We start from the raw sequence: 17450 nt of genomic DNA, 5'->3' as shown, positions 1-17450 counted from the left end.
GGGGCTGGTAGAAGCCCCAGGTAAGTGAAACTTATTTTTTTATTTTGCCTGGACCTTCCCTTTAAGCATAGTGCATCCTGATATGTACATTAAAAAAAACACTGTGTCCCCCAGATACAAAAATTAGTTTGTTATGTGCTTCCAGATTAATTAAGTAACCAGGTGCTCCTAAACACAAAAAAATAGGTAGCCAAGTGCCTCCAGATACAATAATAAGGCAGCCATATTTTCCCAAATAAAATAAATTAAGTAACCAGGTCACCTAAATACAAGGATTAAGTTGTCTTTTGTCTCTAGATATGAAAATTTAAGTACCGGTAATCATGTGCCTCCCAGATACAAGAATTAGGCAGCTATGTGTGCCATCCCAAATAGCAGTATTAGGCAGCCACATGAGCCCGTAGATAACAGTATTTAGTAACTAGGGGTTTAATGCAATAAAGCACTGCAAGTTTACTGCTATTTACAGCATTTGAGTAGGGATGCTGCTCACTTAGCACAACCCATGGTACTTGGGTAACGTGCACAGCTATGGTAAAAAAACAGCTAAGGTAAAAAAACATCTCCCGTATCTGCCCTTTACTTACACAGGACACTACTAAACTTCTAGTGCATGCCCTGATTATTTCACAACTAGACTATTGCAATTCTTTGCTCTGTGGCCTCTCCACCAATCATTTAACCCTGCAACAGTCCATTATGAACTCTGCTGCACAACTTATCCACCTCTCCTCCCGATTATCCAGCCCAATCCCCCCCCCCCCCCCTCCCATCAGTCCCTTCACTGGCTGCCAGTTACACAAAGGATACAATTTCAAATCCTTACTCTCCCCTTCAAAGCTCTCCACAACCTAGCTCCTTTCTATCTAAATCAACTTATTTCCAGATACAATCCTTTACGCAATCTCCACTCTACTAATAATACTCTCCTGTCTTATTTTCTGGTCACCTCTTCTCACTTTCACAACACTTCTCTCGATCCTCTCCAATCCTCTGGAACACTTTCCCTCAACACATATGCCACTCACCCACACTTAGGCCTTGTTTCCACTTAGTGCGCTTCTATCCGCTTTCTATCAGCACATCAATGTTACAGATGGATACATGTTGCTGAAAAGCGGACAGAAGCACATAGATGGAAACGAGGCCTTATTACTCTTTTTAGGCGCAATCTGAAAACTCACCTCTTCAGGCAAGCATCATCATCATTTCTACCACCTCATACATGGCTTCCCTTTACCTACTGTCCTACCTCTTAAACCTTTTGACTGTAAGGCTTTTTGGCCAGGGTTCCCTTCCCCTTTTGTCTCACAATGCTGTGTAATATGTGTGCATACCTTCCACCCCTGTGTAAAAATCTGTAGTCACTGCATCCGCTGTATTCCACTCTTGTGTTGTATTAATTGTTGTATTGCTTATTTTGTATGCTATACGATGTAGTACAGCACCACGAAAGATGCTATATAAATCAATATTCATAATAATAATCGTAGCACACGTTATGCTATTTGCATAAAGCACATTACTGTAGCAATGCACACATTACTTAAGTACAGTGGGTTGCGTTAGTTGCGCAATGCATGCTACTCAAATGGCCTAAAAACCAGTAAACATGCCTCTCACTGTCTACACATGGCAGATTTACAGTCATTTAGTGCATCATACCCCCATGTGTGTAACCAAGATAGAATTAAGCCGCCAAATGAGGCCCCAAATATTAGTTTTAAACGGCTCTCTGTGCCTCCCAGCCCAGATGATAGTGTTAGGTAGTTCTGGGTGCCCCCCAAGCCTAGACAGTATTAAGCAGCCTTGTGAGCACCCCCCCCCCCCCCCCCTGCAAGCTAAGACAGTATAATGATATCATAAGCTCCTCCCAGCACAGGTAGCAGTATTAAATAGCACTATGTTCCCCCCAGACCACATAGTATTATGTAGCCCTGTTGGTAGTATTAAGCAGCCCTGTCCCCCCCCCCCCCCCCACACACACACACACAGATAGTAATGTTATTTAGCCCTGTGTGTCCCCATTTCAGCGTGTAATGTTACACAGCTCTCTGTGGCCCCCTGCCTGGAAAAATTGTATTAAGAAGCCCTGTGTGCCTACCACAGCCCAGATAGTAATATAAGGTAGCCCCTCAGCCCAGATTATAGTATTATGTAACCCTGTGTGCCCCCCAACCCAGATTGTAGTATTAGATAGCCCTCTGTTCCCCCAGCCCAGATAATAGCAATAATAAGTAACTCTGTGTGGCCTCAGCTCAGATAGTAATATTATGTAACCTTGTGAGCTCTCCAACCTAGATTGTAGTATTATGTAGCCCTGTGTGCCCCAACCCAGAATGGGGTATTATGTAGCCCTGTGTGCCTCTCAGCCCAGATTGTAGTATTATGTAGACCTGTGTGCCCCTCAGCCCAGATTGTTCTATTATACAGCCCTGTGTGCCCTCAGCCCAGATTGTAGTATTATGCCCCTCAGCCCAGATTGTTGTATTATACAGCCCTGTGTGCCCCTCAGCCCAGATTGTAGTATTATGCACCTCAGCCCAGATTGTTGTATTATACAGCCCTGTGTGCCCTCAGCCCAGATTGTTGTATTATACAGCCCTGTGTGCCCCTCAGCCCAGATTGTAGTATTATGCACCTCAGCCCAGATTGTTGTATTATACAGCCCTGTGTGCCCTCAGCCCAGATTGTAGTATTATGCACCTCAGCCCAGATTGTTGTATTATACAGCCCTGTGTGCCCTCAGCCCAGATTGTAGTATTATGCACCTCAGCCCAGATTGTTGTATTATACAGCCCTGTGTGCCCCTCAGCCCAGATTGTTGTATTATACAGCCCTGTGTGCCCCTCAGCCCAGATTATAGCAATAATAAGTAACTCTGTGTGGCCTCAGCTCAGATAGTAGTATTATGTAACCTTGTGAGCTCTCCAACCTAGATTGTGGTATTATGTAGCCCTGTGTGCCCCAACCCAGAATGGGGTATTATGTAGCCCTGTGTGCCCCCAGCCCAGATTGTAGTATTATGTAGCCCTGTGTGCCCCTCAGCCCAGATTGTAGTATTATACAGCCCTGTGTGCCCCTCAGCCCAGATTGTAGTATTATGCAACCCTGTGTACCCCCAGCCCAGATTGTAGTATTATACAGCCCTGTGTGCCCCTCAGCCCAGATTGTAGTATTATGCAACCCTGTGTACCCCCAGCCCAGATTGTAGTATTATGCAACCCTGTGTGCCCCTCAGCCCAGATTGTAGTATTATACAGCCCTGTGTGCCCCTCAACCCAGATTGTAGTATTATGTAGCCCTGTGTGCCCCTCAGCCCAGATTGTAGTATTAAACAGCCCTGTGTGCCCCCTTAGCCCAGATTGTAGTATTATTCAGCCCTGTGTGCCCCTCAGCCCAGATTGTAGTATTATGCACCTCAGCTCAGATTGTAGTATGAGATAGCCCAGTGCACCCCCTCCTCCCCCCCCCCCCCACTCACACTGCTACAACAACAACATAATAGTATTAAGTAGCTCTGTTTGCCCCCAGCCCAGATAGTAGGTATTATGTAGACCTGTGTGCCCCCACCACCCAAGTTAGTAGTATTAGGAAGTCTTGTATGCTTCCCAGCCCAGATTATAGTAATATGTAGCTCTGTATGCCCCCAGCCCAGATAGTAGGTATTATGTAGACCTGTGTGCCCCTACCAGCCAAGTTAGTAGTATTAGGTAGTCTTGTATGCCTCCCAGCCCAGATTATAGTAATATGTAGCTCTGTATGCCCCTCAGCCCAGATGCCTGTAGTATTTAGTAACCCTGCGTGACCCCCAGCCTGGATAGTAATATTAGGTAACCCTGTGTACCTCGTCACCACACACAGATAATAGCATTAACCTCCCTGGCGGTACGTAGTTTCTGAGGCTGTGTCCGCGGGAGGGGTTTTTAGAATTTAAGTTGTTGTAGCCCTTGTAGCTAGCACTAGGCTAGCTATCATTGTCCCCCAGGTCCCCCCGCACCCTTCTGAATCCCCCCATTGCCGCCGCTATACGTTACCTAGCCGCGATCCCGCGAGAGCTGCAGCCTCCCCAATGAGCTTCAGTCGTCGCTATGGCGACGATCGAACATGACATCTGACGTCATCGACGTCATGCGCAATCCCGATCCTCTCCATAGTGAAGCCTGGGGCTGATTGGAGAGGCTGCGCCATCGTGGGATAGGGGGGGATATGTATAACAGCGGCGATCGAGGGCGATCAAAAAAGAGTGGAGGGACTTGGGGAACAATAGTAGCTAGCGAAGTGCTAGCTACAAAGGCTACAACAACTTTCATGCAAAAAATCCCTCCCGGGGCATCCCTCTGCGGCGGCTACCCCAAGTGTAGCTCAGGGTTACCGCCAGGGAGGTTAAGTAGCCATGTGCAGTGTCAGACTGGGAGCTGGAAAAGCTGAGGAAATCCACTTGCTGGCCAAGCAGCAGTAATCAGGTATTGCTGCTCACAGTGAAGACTTGCTGCAGGTTTCTATTGGGAGTAATAACACATGGTTACTGCTGCTTGGCCAGCAGGTGGATTTCCTCAGTTTTTCCACCTACCAGTCTGACACTGGCCATGTGTGCCCTACACCCCAACCCAGATAGTAGTATTGTGTAGCCCTTTGCGCCATCCAGATTACATGGTAATCCCTGGTGGGCCGCTCTGGTCTTGGGGCCCCAAGTGCAGTAGCAACCGCTGCATGTTCTATTGCTACATCACTGATATATTCTATTTCTGTATTAACTAAGCTCAATCTTTTAATTTATATTTAGTGAGAATGCAGGGGATTTTGCCATTTTTGTAACCCCAAATAACATTTGAGTGGATTTTACATGAAAATATTAATTCTATTAATTTTGACAGAATAATCATGTTGTATTAAGCGCAAGCTATTATATTTTAATTGTAAGTGCTTTATGCTTGTAGAAAACACAGTTTAGGGAGCCTTTAATGAGCTTTCTGTCTGCCTTGAAATATATTAATACTTTCTTGGTCACTAGAGGTTCAGTTTGGGATTGAGTGCTGGGTAGCGAAAAGGCCAAAGCAAAACTACAGTGTGGCATATCAAACAATTAAAACCTGTCACCCAACTCCTCATTGCCTGTCTCGTTATCCCACCATCTTTGGTCCAAAGCTTTGTGAAAATGACAACCCTCCCCCCCATCAGTTTTAGCATACTGGAAGCAGCCATCTTGCAAAATAATGTAATATCCAGTTTATTCAGAGAGCTTTGAAGTCAGGAAAATACAATTACAATCTGTGTAGCTACCACAAGAGATCTCCCTGTCATAAGGGCCCTTTTCCACTAGCGTAGTGGATGCGAGGCGATCCCCGTATCGCCTCGCATCCCCTGCAAGTAGTTCTGGTTGCCATCCGTCCAACTGGATGGGTCGTCATGCGGCTTCCTGTCGGTGGCTATGGGGGCTCAGACGCGTGCTGTGTAAAACTGCAGCATGCTATCCATAATTTCCCCCGCATAGCATGGCACCGGACCACATCGCACCGGACCGCGTAGGTAAATCCAATGACATCAATTGGTTGCAGTTTCCTTGCGATGCGGAGCGGTTTCCGCATAGCAATGCTACTAGTGGAAACGGGCCCTAAATTAACCTTATCTCCAGCAGTCAGAGACGAAAGAACTCCAAGCAACCTGCAGAGCTTACTGCTGAAAACTGATACTGCTGAATACTGATAAGACTTCCGTGGAAAATGAAAGTAAGCCTATCAACCCTTTCAGACACTTTTAAATCTTTGTTCTGAGAACTTCTGAGAGTGTGGCTGATCTATTAGGGCAGGGGGTACGTTTTGACTGTAGTTTTATTTTAAGTCTAGGTTTGTATTGTATAATGCAGGAGGCTGAGTTTTGTACTGTAAATACCTTCTGTTTTAAGAAGGCAAACTTATGTTTTACTATACAAATGCCACAGCCCTTGTGGGTTTGTCCTTCAGTTAATAGACATGCTGCAAGTTTTGGGGATACAGAAAAAGGTGGCATATACAGTATTAAACTTTGTACACACTTACAAGGCCTTTGGCCGGGCAGAATCAACTCCCTCAGTCTGTGCTCAGCTGAGACAAATACACCAAGCAGATCACATGCGGATGCAACATGGGGGTTCAGGGACGCTGACACACATGCTAGATTTTGCCCAAGGCATGCATACAAGGCTTTAGTGGCAATCTCCATGTTCTTTTTAGTTCAGGATGCACAATATTTGTGAATAACAGATTTATCAGTTTGTGGCACATGACGCGGGTGCCGCAAGAATTTTTTTTTGTTAAGGTTTCACATAAAAGAACTGAGACATAATAAATTACATCATGATGAAGTAGTAACTTAAAAAAAAAATCAAAGTCTATTGCAGCCAAATATGTAAAGTGTATGGTAAAGTTGTACAAAGTACGTGTACTGTACATAGTTGTTTGATGGTCAACATACTACACACACTTTTCAGCATCTCATGGGCAGTGATGAGCGAAAATGCCAATATTGTTTTCACATTCATTTTCACAAATATAATATAAAATTAAATTTTCAGGCATAAATGCCATCGGAAATAGATTTGGTTGCAGAGTAAAATATTGATTTTTCATGGTTTCACGGTAAAGATTTTCATGGTAAAAATATAGTTTTCCGTGTTTTTACGCTTTTTTTGCGGTAAAAATATTGATCTGTTTGCATTTTTGCAAAAACCGTGTAAATGTAAAAATACAGACAATTTTTTTAAAATCGAATATAGCATGTGAAAATGACCGGCAAAAATTTGCAAGCAACACTGCTCATGGGCATCCCATGCGAATTCCCCCATGGCAAAATAACATTGAAAACATACATCTTGTTTTTCAGAGCAATTTATTGTAGTGGTTCTACCACTGGTTGTGTAAAGGTGCTGCAAGTAGTGTCTGCTGATCACAGAACTAAACAACATACAACACTAGTGGATATGTGGATACACTTTGGATATCTGACTGTAATAGACTTTGAATTCTTAAAATATTCTTAAAATTAATAGACAATTGTTTTTATTCATACACCAAACATTTACACCAGGATTGGATGCCATAGTTTACCCATTATTCCACTTCATGTACACACCTTGCAGCATCTTTAAGTCGAGTCATGAGGTGTCCAATTGTAAATCCCTTAACCACTTAAGGACTGCAGTCTTAAAACCCCTTAAAGGAGAACTGTAGTGAGAGGTATATAGAGGCTGCCATATTGATTTACCTTTAAGCAATGCCAGTTGCCTGGCTATCCTGCTGATCATCTGCCTCCAATACTTTTTGCCTTAGACCCTGAACAAGCATGCAGCAGATCAGGTGTTTCTGTTTTTGTCAGATCTGACAAGATTAGCTGCATGCTTGTTTCTGGTATGATTCTGTAGGCAGATAGCTCAACAGGGCTGCCAGGTAGCTGGCATTGCTTAAAAGGAAATCAATATGGCAGCCTCCATATACCTCTCACTACAGTTCTCCTTTAGGGACCAGACACTTTTTTCCATTCAGACCACTGCAGCTTTAACGGTTTATTGCTCGGTCATACAACCTACTATCTAAATTAATTTTACCTCCTTTTCTTGTCACTAATACAGCTTTCTTTTGGTGCTATTTGATTGCTGCTGTGATTTTTAGTTTTTATTATATTCATCAAAGAAGACATGAATTTTGTCAAAAAATTATTTTTTTAACTTTCTGTGCTGACATTTTTCAAATAAAGTAAAATTTCTACATACATTTTTGTCCAAATTTATTGTGCTACATGTCTTTGATAAAAAAAATTCAATAAGTGTATATTTATTGGTTTGGGTAAAAGTTATAGCGTTTACAAACTATGGTGCAAAAAGTGAATTTTTCCATTTTGAAGCATCTCTGACTTTTCTGAGCACCTGTCATGTTTCATGAGGTGCTAGAATTCCAGGATAGTATAAATACCCCCCAAATGACCACATTTTGCAAAGAAGACATCCCAAAGTATTCACTAAGAGGCATGGTGAGTTCATAGAAGATTTTATTTTTTTGTCACAAGTGACAAAAAAATAAAATAAAAAAAAGTTTCCATTTCTGCTAACTTGTGACAAAAAAAAAAAAAATTAAATCTGCCATGGACTCACCATGCCCCTCTCTGAATACTTTGGGGTGTCTACTTTTCAAAATGGGGTCATTTGTGGGGTGTGTTTACTGTCCTGGCATTTTGGGGGGTGGTAAATTGTAAGCAACCCTGTAAAGCCTAAAGGTGCTCCTAGGACTTTGGGCCCCTTAGCGCACCTAGGCTGCAAAAAAGTGTCACACGTGGTATCGCCGCACTCAGGAGAAATAGTGCCCCTAAAATGCCAGGGCTGTATAGGAACCCCACAAATACCCAATTTTAGAAAGAAGACACCCCAAGGTATTCCGTTAGGAGTATGGTGAGTTCATAGAAGATTTTTTGTCATAAGTTAGCGGAAATTGATTTGTATTGTTTTTTTTTTTTCTTAAAGTGTCATTTTCCACTAACTTGTTGTGACAAAAAATAAAATCTTCTATGAACTCACCATACTCCTAACAGAATACCTTTGGGTGTCTTCTTTCTAAAATGGGGTCACTTGTGGGGTTCCATTACTGCCCTGGCATTTTAGGGGCCCTAAACCGTGAGGAGTAGTCTAGAAACCAAATGCCTCAAAATGACCCGTGAAATCTTAAAGGTACTCATGGGACGTTGGGCCTCTTAGCGCACCTAGGCTGCAAAAAAGTGTCACACATGTGGAATTGCTGTACTCAGGAGAAGTAGTATAGTGTGTTTTGGGGTGTATTTTTACACATACCCATGCTGGGTGGGAGAAATATCTCTGTAAATGACAATTTTTTGATTTTTTTTACACACAATTGTCCATTTATAGAGATAAACGTGTGACGAAAAATAAAATCTTCTATGAACTCATCATACACCTAACGGAATACCTTGGGGTGTCTTCTTTCTAAAATGGGGTCATGTGTGGGGTTCCTATACTGCCCAGGCATTTTAGGGACCCAAAATCATGAGGAGTAGTCTAGAAACCAAATGCCTCAAAATGACTGTTCAGGGGTATAAGCATCTGCAAATTTTGATGACAGGTGGTCTATGAGGGGCTGAATTTTGTGCAACCGGTCATAAGCAGGGTGGCCTCTTAGATGACAGGTTGTATTGGCACTAAAGTGCAGGAAGCGCAGGATGTTCTCAAATCGTGACCTGCACATGGCAGCAGAGAACATGGGCATGTGATGTATTGAGTGCGTAGACCAATAAGACCACAATACATTCTTTTTTACTAGACCCATGTTAAGGAGAAGGCCCCAAAAAATGTTACATTCGGAAACTTGGAGTGGTTTCCACCGAAAAGGATGGCCATGGTAGCTTCTTGGATTGGCGGTTGCGTATTGTGTGGCATAACGGTTGGTCTCAGCCACAATTAAGTCTTAGAGACCAGCAGTGATCAGGAAAAAAAATTCTGTCACTGTGGTGGGGCGGGTGAGGGTTTGGCCGGGTGATCAGAAGCCCACAGGGGGGAGATTAGGGCCTGAACTGATGGATAGGAGTGCTAGGGGGTGACAGGTGGTGACAGGAGGTGATTGATGGGTGTCTCAGGGGGTGATTAGAGGGGAGAATATATGCAATCAATGCACTGGGGAGGTGATCGGAAGGGGGTCTGAGGGGGATCTGAGGGTTTGGCCGAGTGATCAGGAGCCCACACGGGGCAAATTAGGGGCTGATCTGATGGGTAGGTGTGCTAGGGGGTAAAAGGTAGTGACAGTGATTGATGGGTGTCTCAGGGTGTGATTAGAGTGGGGAATAGATGCAAGCAATGCACTGGGGGAGGGAGGGGTGATCGGGGGGGGGGGGGGGGGGTCTGAGGGCGATCTGAGGGTGTGGGCGGGTAATTGGGTGCCCGCAAGGGGCAGATTATGGTCTGATCTGATGGGTAGCAGTGACAGGTGGTGACAGGGGGTGATTGATGGGTGAGCAGTGGGTGATTAGAGGGGAGAACAGATGTAAATAATGCACTGGGGAGGTGATCGGGGGGGGGGCTGGTCTGAGGGCGATCTGAGGGTGTGGGCAGGTGTTTGGGTGCCCGCAAGTAGCAGGTTAGGGTCTGATCTGATGGGTAGCAGTGACAGGTGGTGACAGGGGGTGACGGGGTGATTGATAGGTGATCAGGGTGTTATTAGAGGGGAGAATAGATGCAAGCAATGCACAAGCAAGGTGATCAGGGGGGGTCTGAGGGCGATCTGAGGGTGTGGGCGGGTGATCAGGTGCCCGCAAGGGACAGGTTAGGGTCTGATCTGATGGGTGGCAGTGACAGGTGGCGACAGGGGGTGATTGACAGGTGATCAGTAGGTGATTACAGGGGAGAAAAGATGTATACAGTACACAGGGGGGGGGGGGGTGTTCTGGGGAGGATCTGAGGGGGTGGGGGGGGTGATCAGGAGCCCCCAGGGGGCAGTTTAGGACCTGATCTAAAATATAGCGTTGACAGATAGTGACAGGGGGTGATTGATGGGTGATTAGGGCGGTGATTGGGTGCAAACAGTGGTCTGAGGGGGTGATCAGGGGGGGGGGGGGGAGTCTGAGGGGTGCTGTGGGCGATCTGGGGGCAGGGGGGGGCAGGATCAGTGTGCTTGGGTGCATACATACACAGCTGCCTTCTACCCTGGTGGTCCCTCAATCACTGCGACCACCACGATAGGCAGCCTGTATAATACACTTTGTAGCGGCAGATCGAGGGTTAACAACACCCCAGCTATGCTAATTGGTGGGCGGGTGGGCGGAGCCTAACCCCCGGCTATTCAGTCCCCCAGGTGCCAGCGCCGATCGGCATTAGGTGGTCCAGGGGGTGCCACTTTGCCGACGCCCATAGGTAGTGGGCGGTCGGCAAGTGGTTAAAGTGGACCTGCACTTTTGCACAGGACAGAAGGAAAACATAGAGAAGTGCACCCTGTATGTATTTAGAGAGTTAAGCCTAATTTCAACTAGTGTTGGGCGAACAGTGTTCGCCACTGTTCGGGTTCTGCAGAACTTCACCCTGTTCGGGTGATGTTCGAGTTCGGCCGAACACCTAATGGTGTTCGGCCAAACTGTTCGGGTTCGCCCGAACTGCTCAATGGCCGGCCGAACAGGGCCCCCCTATGGGGTTGCAGGCATAAGGGGGGAGAATGCCGCGATCGCGGGGGGGGGGGGGGGTGTCGGAAATTCCCCCCACCCCCTCCGCTAGCGCTCCCCCCTCTGCCCGCTTCCGCATAAAAAAAGTTTAATGCAAGTTAAATAGTACCGCCCTTTCTCTGACCTCACGTCCTCTACGTGATGACGCATACGAGGGGACGCGTGACGCGTACCCTCGTATGCAGAGGACGTGAGGTCAGAGAAAGGGCGGAAGTACCACAAGGGTACTACCGCTGAACCGCCCGCTGCCCGGCCTCAACGCGTCACTCTCCTACTCGGACTCCTCCTCCTCACTCCACTGTCAGCCACCGGTACTATTTAACTTGCATTAAACTTTTTTTATGGGGAAGCGGGCAGAGGGGGGAGCGCTAGCGGAGGGGGTGGGGGGAATTTCCGACCTCCCCCGCGATCGGGGGCATGCTCCCCCCTTATGCCTGCTACCCCATAGGGCCCCCAAAACGGGCATGTTCGGGGGTCCCATTGACTTCCATTGAGTTCGGGGTTCGGTCCGAACATGCCGAACATCTGGCCCATGTTCGGCCTGTTCGGCCCGAACCCGAACATCCAGGTGTTCGCCCAACACTAATTTCAACTAATCACAACTGTAATTTGATCTCTCAGCTATGCCAGCTGTCTGCCTCGGACCAGGGCCGCGGATCAAAACGAAAGTAGGGCGCTGCTAGTGACCCAAGGATTGGTTTGTCCCATGGGCACAGGGCTGGTGGAAGCCCAGGTAAGTTAAACTTTTTTTTTTTTTTTTTTACATACAGTTAAGGTTCATTTTAAAATTAGTACAATACCGCTTAGGCTGCATGAGAATAACATGCACATTGTTGCTTCAAAGAGTGGCGGTTACATACAGTGGCTTGCAAAAGTATTCGACCCCCCCGAAGTTTTTCACATTTTGTCACATTACTGCCACAAACATGAATTAATTTTATTGTAATTCCACGTGAAAGACCAATACAAAGTGGTGTGCCTGTGAGAAAATCATACATGATTCCAAACATTTTTTACAAATCAATAACTGCAAAGTGGGGTGTGCGTAATTATTCAGCCCCCTGAGTCAATACTTTGTAGAACCACCTTTTGCTGCAATTACAGCTGCCAGTCTTTTAGGGTATGTCTCTGCCAGCTTTGCACATCTAGAGACTGAAATTCTTGCCCATTCTTCTTTGCAAAACAGCTCAAGCTCAGTCAGATTAGATGGACAGCGTTTGTGAACAGCAGTTTTCAGATCTTGCCACAGCTTCTCGATTGGATTTAGATGTGGACTATGACTGGGCCATTCTAACACATGGATATGTTTTGTTTTAAACCATTCCATTGTTGCCCTGGCTTTATCTTTAGGGTCGTTGTCCTGCTGGAAGGTGAACCTCCGCCCCAGTTTCAAGTCTTTTGCAGACTCCAAGAGGTTTTCTTCCAAGATTGCCCTGTATTTGGCTCCATCCATCATCATATCAACTTTGATCGGCTTCCCTGTCCTTGCTGAAGAGAAGCAACCCCAGAGCATGATGCTGCCACCACCATATTTGACAGTGGATATGGTGTGTTCTGAGTGATGTGCAGTGTTAGTTTTCTGCAACACATTTGGCATTTTGGCCAAAAAGTTCCATTTTGGTCTCATCCGACCAGAGCACCTTCTCCCACGTCTGCTGTGTCCCCCACATGGCTTGTGGAAAACTTGTGGCAGACTGCAAACCTGACTTAGCTTTTCTGTTAACAATGGCTTTCTTCTTATCACTTTTCCATAAGAGCCAACTTTGTGCAGTGCACGACTAATAGTTGTCCTATGGACAGATTCCACCACCTGAGCTGTAGATCTCTGCAGCTCGTCCAGAGTCACCATGGGCCTTTTGACTGCATTTCTGATCAGCGCTCTCCTTGTTCGGCCTGTGAGTTTAGGTGGACGGCCTTGTCCTGGTAGGTTTACAGTTGTGCCATACTCCTTCCATTTCTGAATGATCGCTTGAACAGTGCTCCGTGGGATGTTCAAGGCTTTGGAAATCTTTTTGTAGCCTAAGCCTGCTTTACATTTCTCAATAACTTTATCCCTGACCTGTCTGGTGTGTTCTTTGGACTTCATGGTGTTGTTGCTCCCAATATTCTCTTAGACAACCTCTGAGGCCGTCACAGAGCAGCTGTATTTGTCCTGACATTAAATTACACACAGGTGCACTTTATTTAGTCATTAGCACTCATCAGGCAATGTCTATGGGCAACTGACTGCACTCAGACCAAAGGGGACTGAATAATTACGCACACCCCACTTTGCAGTTATTGGGCTCGATTCACAAAGTGGTGCTAACCCAGTTAGAGACTTTAGGCGTGATAACCATTGTACCACGCTGGTGAAAAGCCAGTTTAGGAGTGATAAGTTTAGGTGTGATAAGTTTAGGTGTGATAAGTTTAGGCGTGATAAGTTTAGGCGTGATAAGTTTAGATAAGTGTAGATAGCGCGCAAAGTCCCGCATGCAAAGCAGCGTCATTAAACTCTATGCGAAGTGCACCAGATTTTGCTAGCGCAAAACTTTTGATCAGCTGTGCACTGCGGTGCTAACGCAGTTGGTGTCTAAACTTATCACACCTAAACTTAGCATGCCTAAACTTATCACACCTAAACTTATCACACCTAAACTTATCATGCCTAAACTGAGTTTAGGCGTGATAAAGGGGTTTTCACCAGGGTGCACCGCTTTGTGAATCAGGCCCATTGATTAGTAAAGAATGTTTGGAATCATGTATGATTTTCGTTCCACTTCTCACGTGTACACCACTTTGTATTGGTCTTTCACATGGAATTCCAATAAAATTGATTCATGTTTGTGGCAGTAATGTGACAAAATGTGGAAAACGTCAATGGGGGCCGAATACGTTTGCAAGCCACTGTAACAATCATAGTTATAAACCTTGCATATGTTTTTCAGGTTGTGGTAGAGATTTAGGAGAAATTAGCTCACACACTGCTCTGGTTGCCTGAGAGGAGGAAGCAAGACAGGAAGAGTCCCTCCTGGACACAGATTTGACTGCTGGGTAGGTGACTAATTTTCAATCCGATAACAGGGAACAGGAGGGAGAGAGGAGGAAACAGACAATACATCAAGGGTTCTGACATTTAGGGTCTATTTCCACTGGGTGCAACCAGAGATGGATTAAGATGTAAAGGAACCCTAGGCAAGGTAGTCGATTTGGGTCCCCCTAGTGGTCCGTTTGGTAAGCTGAAGTGGATAGAGGTCAGAGAAGGTGGCAGGTGGGCCCCTTGACACCTACATGGCCCCAAGCCCCTGCCTAGGTTGCCTGGTGGATGATCCTGCTCTGGTTGCCATGTCAGTTTCTGAACAGGACGCGGCACCCCACAGTCGAATCGCTATAGCCATGCAACCAACGATTTTTGGGGGGCCGCTTGGAATTTTGGATGCAGCCTATTGATTTCTGCAACTGAAATCACATGCGTAAAAAAAATGGCCACGATCTGTGGCTAGTGGAAAGAGGCCCTTAACAGTACAGCACTGATTGATTTAATTTAACACGTTAAATCTCACATCAGGTGTGCTTTAGTCTATTATAAAGTTATGATAACGAAGATAAAAGTACTATATTCCTTTACGTTTATACATTCATTACGTTTTTCTCTTGGTTTATTTAAACTTTATGTGTCCTCCCTACATACAGTCTCCATACCTTACCCATTAACAATACAATTTTTAGTAAATGGCTATATATTCAATCAGATTATTTCAATCATATTGTATGAAAAAAGATAAGCTGATGTGCCCAATTGATTCTGACCGATCGCATTATAAATAGTTTAGTTAAAAGATTGGTTATTCCGCATGGCGGATTTTTCATAGATATACTGTAATCATAACTGCATTAGATATGATCACAAGTTGGGCAGCAAGGTGGTGTAGTGGTTAGCACTCCTGCAGAGTCCGGAGTTTGAAACCCAGCCAGGGCACTATTTGCACAGAGTTTGTATGTTCTCCCCATGTCTGTGAGTGTTTCCTCTGTACAGCGCAGCAGAAGATGGCAGTCATATATAATAACTAAATAATAATAATTTTTTAATGTTGTGGATCTTTTAAATTTGCATTTTTTTCATTCTAAATTATCTTATCGAAAATACGATTGTTCGCTTAAAATTGTACCATTAATAGTCACCTTTCTGCAGCCTGGCAAAGACCAATGTACCAAGTCGTGAGACACATAGCTACTGATGCTAAATCGTCTTTCAGTCCACACGGAAACCTGCTTAGTTGCCATAGGAAGCAGCGCAGCAATGCAGATGTAAAGTCATCAAAAGGCAAATAGCCTTTTCCTTCATGGACAAATACATTATGCATATTTACCAATAGTAAAAAAAATAAATTGTATTACATTGTGGTAATGTATTTATTTAAAATCTCCTGCAACACATCTCAGACAACGGTCACCCATTTAAGACTGCAGTCTGATCTATGTACTGTACCAATGTTTGAACGAATCAATACAAATAATACATAGTATTAATTCTTTGGCCTTCAAGTGTCAGAGAACTGCTTTACTGTAGCAGTTATCTCTGATGTCACAAGCAGCCAACGCTGTGCTCATTCCTGAAGAAGGATGCCACACAAGCTTAATTAGTAAACATCTATCAATATTTACACATGTATGCACAATGTGCAACCAACATAGAAGGATTTGCCAACAGAGACGAGTAGATTTAGTGGGCGTTTCTCTAGTTTAATTGCTGGCTTTGAAGCAATGCATTATAGAAGACATAAATACTATGCATCTCTCCTCCCCCAGCTCCTTGTGATACTCTAGGAAATCGACAATGACCTTAATTCACCGTGAGAGCGGTGCATATACAGATTATTGATCATAACATGTTAAAATACTAGTTGATCACAGCAAGGCAATGGCAAGTTCAGCTGTACAGCACAGGATACAAAACCAGAAATAAGGATGCATCACTATGTATCAATACCACAGATTACCCAGCAAGCTCATGGTGATCCAGAACTCCTAGGAGTGTGTAAGGGGATACAAAGGACCAAAAAGCCCTCTTAATAAAAATGCAGGATTTTGCCTTCTTAAAACAGATATGTATCAATATGTATGTACAAGTTATGACCCCCCCCCCCCCCCCATATTATTTCTTCCTAGATCCACGCCTCCCTTTTCTGCTTCTTTCTCTCCTCCTCCTCCTCCACCGCCTACAGTTCTCACGTTTTTATAATGTTTCCTGATGATGGGGATTGTTAGCCCCCTCTCTTCTGGCTCCCTCCCTCCCATATTTGTGGCAGCTGCTAGTATCTACTCTTCATCTGGTGTGATGCTGGGAGAGCAGATCCAGCTACTGCACCACCAGACAAATGCACAATCCAGATGCCACAACACACTATATGCACACACATCATCAAAAGAAAAGAGACTAATGACAGCACAGGCTGGGCCAATGACCATTGCAAACCATTATGTTCATTGAAAATAGAGCTATATGTAACAGATGACTATAAGCACAGCTGCAGTGCTTCATATCAAAGCACTCCCTGCCACTGTCTGTAATGTATTTTCCCCTGCACTTTCCAATACTTGGTGCACAGTAGATATTTTGCTGTATTAGGATGATGGGAAAGAAGAGATGGCAGAGGTAAAGGTGGAAGGGAATGACAAGGAAGGGGGGCTAGGAGGAGGGGGGTGGGGGAATTCAGCTGTACACTCACCCACTGGCTGTGGACGGGGCTGCTGCAGCTGCTGTCTGCTGAGGAGCTTATCCACAAGCTCTGCTGCTCTCTAGCCGAGGTGTATTGCTGCCATCCGCCCAACTTCAGCACCCAGCCAGCAGGAATAGAGGAAGAGAGAGGGAGAAGCATAGAAGATAGAGGGAGTGATAGAGTGTGAGAGGAGGCAAGGAGGGGGAGCACGGATAATCTGCACATGCGCGGCTCAGCAGCAGGGGAGCAGCAGAACATCCTCTGCTAGAAGGTTACAACCATTTCTACACATCCTCTCCATTCAAAACACTTCTGCAGTGCTGCTGCAGGTTTCTTCCAAGGCTCCCTGGAGTTAGGTAGCCAGTGTGGGAGGGCTTTGTTGCTATAGTCTATTCTTCGTGAGTCTTCAGCACCAGAAGCGATCTTTATAGCAGTGATTTGCTGCGATGCTTGTCAGATGAAGCAACAGGGACAGGGGCAATGTGATCTACTGTGATGAAATCATTGCTAGACTACACCAAGTATGGCATCCATCTCTGATGATCAAATATGACAAAATGAGAG

The 17450-nt window shown here is 45.2% G+C and overlaps 1 protein-coding gene across 2 annotated transcripts in view; it reads right to left on the bottom strand.

The window, feature by feature from the left end:
* The window catches only part of RGS17 (regulator of G protein signaling 17), a 141590-nt gene extending 124522 nt beyond the window's left edge, over positions 1-17068 (bottom strand). For both annotated transcript variants that reach the window (XM_068279558.1, XM_068279559.1), the window contains exon 1: positions 16896-17068. The gene's annotated coding sequence lies outside the window, so the exon portion shown is untranslated. The remainder of the gene's footprint in view (positions 1-16895) is intronic.
* Between the last annotated feature and the right edge of the window lie 382 nt (positions 17069-17450).

The sequence above is a fragment of the Hyperolius riggenbachi genome, chromosome 4, assembly GCF_040937935.1.
Source record: "Hyperolius riggenbachi isolate aHypRig1 chromosome 4, aHypRig1.pri, whole genome shotgun sequence".
Taxonomy (NCBI): domain Eukaryota; kingdom Metazoa; phylum Chordata; class Amphibia; order Anura; family Hyperoliidae; genus Hyperolius; species Hyperolius riggenbachi.
Note: the sequence above shows the minus strand (reverse complement) of the source record. Positions and strands in the feature narration are given on the sequence as shown.